The sequence below is a fragment of the Pyrgilauda ruficollis genome, unplaced genomic scaffold (assembly GCF_017590135.1).
Source record: "Pyrgilauda ruficollis isolate IOZ18807 unplaced genomic scaffold, ASM1759013v1 scaffold71, whole genome shotgun sequence".
NCBI lineage: Eukaryota > Metazoa > Chordata > Aves > Passeriformes > Passeridae > Pyrgilauda > Pyrgilauda ruficollis.
In genome coordinates, this window is record NW_024528933.1 from 1,224,340 (window position 1) to 1,229,750 (window position 5,411).

Here is a 5,411-nt window from a genome sequence, read left to right on the forward strand (position 1 = left end):
GTTTTTTAATTGTTTCCATAAGGATGATCTTACCATTCTTTTTTCTTCATCAGACTGCAATTTCCCATTTTGCCCCCACATAATTATTTCCCATACAATTCCGCTTTTCTTACAAAGTTAAGAAAAATAGCTACAGAAAAGTGATAGAACCAACACTGCTGTTTGCAGATTTGACAATACAACAGAAACCATCAGGTGGACACCTAATGACACAGTTATAAGGGATTAATTTTTTATTTGCTTCAGTGAAAATTTAGTCATGCAGAGATTGATACTCCTCTTCTAACGAATTATTTGTCAGGTCACGTGGCCTTCTCAGACTTTACATTGACTCATGAACCTCCTGAACATTGAAGGTTGTCCAGCTGACAGATCCATGACTACAGGTGACCACATTCCAATCTTCAGACTCTCCACAGTGTTCTATGTCACACCTTCTTTTATGATTCTTTTGCAGCCCTATGAATCTAGCAAAGTCATTAAAAGAACACGTTAAACTTTAGCGACACTGGTGAAGCAGACCAGTAGCTCAACAGTCTACATTAAGTACTGACTTCTTTTCACTAAAATCCAAAACCAAAGAAATTTTCATCACATAACCTTAGTTTAGCTCATGCAGCTTCTGCACTTGGTAGAAAAAGAAATAAGTTTGAAGATTTATACTTCAAGAATCCGAAGGAAGAGGTTAGTAAAATATGTCCCAATATAGAATTCTAGAGTAATATAGCAAGAAATTATAATCATACATACTTAGTAGCATCTAGTCTTTCCTATAAGAAATGGTTTTGTTTTATAGACGTGACATATCTGAAGTACGGCAGCATGGGTCACAAACCACAATGGTGAGATATTTTCACTTTGTAACATGAGAAAATCTCAGCTTTGTGTAGCTGAACTCTGCATTTCAGTTCATCCTCACCCAACAGATCTGAGCAAATGCTAGTCTGTACATGATCTATACATGATCCCACATGAAAATACATTTGTGTTCTTTGGACCTCACACTGGAAAAAAACCCTTTAATATACCTACAATTTTTGAGACAGACAAGCTGACACAGCAGTAGGTAGACCTATCTACACATGAAAGGAAAAACCGTCAAGCTTTATACATTCAGATGTAAACAAGAAACATATTCATTTCACTGCCTAATTGCACTTGTGGTCATCCAAGACAGACCCAGTTAGATAATAGGGGAGTGTAATGCCAAAGAGCCTGGAAGGAATGGACTATTGTATTTGACTATTTTCCATGTATAAATTAGCACAGCAAAAGAAAGAAATCCTGCAGAAAACACATGTACTTTATTATAGTCTCTAGTGTTACTTCTGTAAGTATCACAACAGCAACAAAGAGCTGAAAAATGCTGCTGAAAAGACGCAAATAACAAATGCAAATGTGTTTAAATGTCCTTCTGACATGACGTGATTTGACTTCTAGTTCGGCTGAGCTCATGGCTGGTTTTGGTTTGGCCACATTCCTTTGAGTTAGACAACTGTGATTTGCTTGTGCTAGGCTTTTATTTTTAAACTAACAGAAAGTAAAATCTCTGGAACAAAATGCCTGCTTTCTTTTGTTGCTCTTAAAAGTAGTATTTCCTTAGCATGAAAAGTTCATGGAGCAATAAGCAAAATTCTACAAATATCTGGTCTTTCTCTGGAAAGAGAAACTCCATTCTCATACTACTTTTTCAAGAGAAGCACCTTAGTGTTATGGCTCAGATTCTTAAGAGTAGCTGTGAAAATACTTAGTTCACATAAATGCTAGAGAAACTGGTTCTCTGAGTATGGAGCAAGTTTTAGGACAGTTAACAAAATACACTAGGGACCCTCAGTGACCTGCACTCAACTGGAAATGAATACAATTTCTTCTGAAGAAGGTTAAGAACCCCAATGGAGTAGTGAGCGGCACTCCCTACGACATCACTCCAGGCAGCTGACAGTGAGAGAAAGAGGAGGGCTTATTGCTGTTGCTGCCTGTGGACTTGCCACAGCCTGTGAGGCTGCTAAGGCTCAAATGCCTTAGCATCCCATGTACATAGGCTGTACATGTGCCTGGCTGTGCAAGCTCCTTCCTGAGGTGAGGATGCTCAATGAAGAATTTAGGTGCTACTTTGCTCTACTGTGTCATACTGAAAATTTAGGAACGTGTGATAAATTATTCTAAGAGCAATCCTGTACGCATTTATTGAATAACCTTGGTGCTTACAACTGTGAACTTTTGCTGATGTTACTGAAGTGCCACATGACAAGGAGCTGCTGGTAATTGTTGTGGGAAAGACAGGGCCTTTAGAAGAGATACAAGGTGATACACATAAATCCAAATGTTGATTGTCATAGAGTTCAAACTCATTCTGTCTACTTGGCTAAAGGCTAACATCTAGGATGCTAACAGCCAGGTCACAGCCTGATTTAATGACTTCTTGTTTTTCTCTCGAAAAACATCCATGAGCTTTCTACCATGCCTTTCTACCATGCTGCAATAAACTGCAGTAGGAATGTGTATACCAAGGTATCCTACAACTTATCCCTATCTCTAGCCAAGCTGTAAGTCAAATACTGGAATGTTTACCTAATCTCCTGCTGAAAGCAAGTGAGAGATTTTCTGAACTATGGAAGGAGCAAAAGAATGGTCTGATTGAAAAAGGAAAGTTAAGCTTGCTTCACATCACTATTCTTAAGGTACAAAGAGGTTTGGTGGGAGGTGGGGGGGAAATCTCTTGAGGCAGGGTAAGTCATACAAATAAAAACTAGTATAATGTGGAATATAATGCATAATAGTTGGCACCAGAATGCATTATTTATTTTCATGAATCAGGGACTGAGAACTTAATTCACAAGCAGCAGAATACAAATAGTTTGAGTATGAGCTTAACATGGGGCCAAATCCTGCAGTCTTTACACATTCTTGTTGAGTCATATCTCCTGTTGATCTTCCTTAAATTAGTCCTGCAGGATTTTCTCAGCCATTACTGATCTATTACAGTCATCAGGTGGTAAACATCTAATTTTCATAAATGAAAGAGAATCTATGCTGACTTTATGCCATTTTGTGTGAATTCAGTATTATAAATGGAAAACAGCCTTTTAAACAAAGTAAGACTTTTAGATCAGTACAGACAGCATTCTTATTTCTAGTGTTCAAATAGCATTTAGTGACTCTATCCAAAAAACTGTTCCTTTTTTTTTTTTTTTTAATAATACAATCATTTAAAAGAAGTACTTTGAACAGGGTTATCCTAATGTTTAGCTCTCCATATTGCTACTAAAAATTGTGTTAAGATTAGTTTACAATGATTACAATGGATTGGTTGACACAGATAAATAAGATGGAAGCTGCTATAAAATTAATGCATTTCTTAATGATGTTTTGCTATTTGAACCACTACATTCAACAAAATTCTAGGAAAATGGCAATATACATATGCCAAAATGACTCTGGTATCAAAAGTATATATATATATATATATATATATATATATATTAATATACTTTCTGCAGATCTTCTGATTGCCAGCACGCCACTCATAAAACTAAGTATGAGTCAAAATGGAACATATAATGTCAATCAAACAGCATAGGTATGTCTCTCAGCTGTAAGCATCCTATCAGGATAATCAGGGGAAGTATGCAGGAAAATAATATAGCAATGATCAAGTTTACTGCCCTGAAGTAGACCAGATATCACAGAATGTATCTTTCAAAGGTTGGTATAAACTTGACTCTGTAATAAAGTACAGAAATAATAAGAGCTCATTTAAGCTGGTTTCAGGAAAAAGTTCAGTACATGCTGTACCTGTTTTCTCTGCGTGTGCAAAACTAAAACTTTTTTTTTTTTTTTTTTTTTCTTTCAAGGAAGAAAATTCCAGGAACATTACAGCACGATACAGTTTGATTTAAAGAGCAGAGAAACAGCTCCTCTCTGAATCCCAAGCAGTTAAATCACTATTTACAGGTCATTTAGAAGTTTAGAAAGCTGATGCCAACATCAATTTCTTGGTTCTACCTGCAGCAACCCACAATATCAAGGCTCCAAGTCTGCAGGGCTGTAGAGAGGATAAAACTTACATGACTCGTTCAAAACAAACACTCTCCAACCGCTATCTTGAGAGATTAAAAACATACCCACCCGCATATATGCACGCAGATACAGTATCAGCTAGAGGCGGCACGTATTTTAGGAAAGAAATGGCATTTACCAGGACGAGGGAAGCTAGAAGCAGGGTGCCAGCGGCTGTCCAGCGGCAGCACTCCATGGCGGGGTGGGTGCCGGAGCTGCGGAGCGCCGGGCGGCTCTGTCCCCTCCGGCGCTGGGGCCAGCCTTCAGCCGCGCTTCTCCGCCTGCATCCGCCTCGCTCGCTTCTCCCGACCGCGGCGCGCTGGGCGCCTTGGCGTGAGCTGCGGGGAAGCGCTCCCCGAGCCAAGCCCCCTCCTCCTGCTCAGACGTGCAGCACAACAAAGCCAAGAGGTCTGGGGAAAGCTTAGCAGCTACAGAGGGGAAGGAAAAAGAGAGCGGGAGAGGAGGAGTAGTAGGAGGAGAGAGGCAGAATGGCAGAGGTCTGCCTGCAGCTCCCGGAGCTCCGCTTCGCCACTTGCCATGAGCTGTTCACGCTTACTGCTAGGTCAGTAGCTCTCCTGAGCGTGCATTGTTCCAGACAGGAGGGAAACTTAATCTGTGTCAATACATAACGTGTGCCATAAAAAGCACCAATAGGAAAATGCTTCCAGGGAGAATGCACAGTTTGCTAAAGCTTCGATTCTTTACAGAAAAATGCTCTCTTTTACGCTGTTTGCTCAGCAATAAAGAGCTCTGCATATGCTATAAAATTGTGAAGCAAAAATGTTTTCAACAGGACTGGGTGACAGCCTTTCTGTGACTACATTTTTATTCTTTGGGGAAATTTAAACCCTAACGTATTGGAAGGAAAGTCAGATTACTGGAGGAAGAATTTTGCACAGAAAGTCAAAGACTCACACACCTCAGGAAAGGTGGGAACTCTGCCTTTTAAGTATTAATTTGACAGATAGGAGTTTCAAACAACTGGTCTCAGTCTGTTCAGAGTTCATTTAGTTTGCCTGCCTATGCTTCTGCATTGCCTGAATTCTCCAGTTTGGTGGTTTTTTTTTTTTTTTTTTTTTTTTTTTTTTTTTTAATGTCTGTTTATTTTATTTTCTGGAGGAGAAATTTCAAACTGGATCCAAGAATTTTCCAAAAGCAGTAGGCATTCTCCTACATTGGGCTGAGCTGGATGCCTTGCAGTTGCAACATTTTGGTGCTGCAGGGCACATCACGTCCAGATGGGCATATAGAAAGCCCAGTAAAGTCATGATTCTGGCACATCAGCAAGCTCAGACAATGCAGAAAAGTAAGGTACATATGTGTTAGGGGTGGAGAATAGTATGCTAGCCATG

The 5,411-nt window shown here is 39.6% G+C and overlaps 1 long non-coding RNA gene across 1 annotated transcript; it reads right to left on the minus strand.

The window, feature by feature from the left end:
* Positions 1–210: 210 nt before the first annotated feature.
* On the minus strand, positions 211–4,634 carry LOC121363324. Its single transcript, XR_005956683.1, has 2 exons — positions 4,199–4,634; positions 211–467 (listed from the first exon to the last, which is right to left on the minus strand). It is a non-coding gene; the product is annotated as an uncharacterized LOC121363324 (long non-coding RNA).
* Positions 4,635–5,411: the final 777 nt, after the last annotated feature.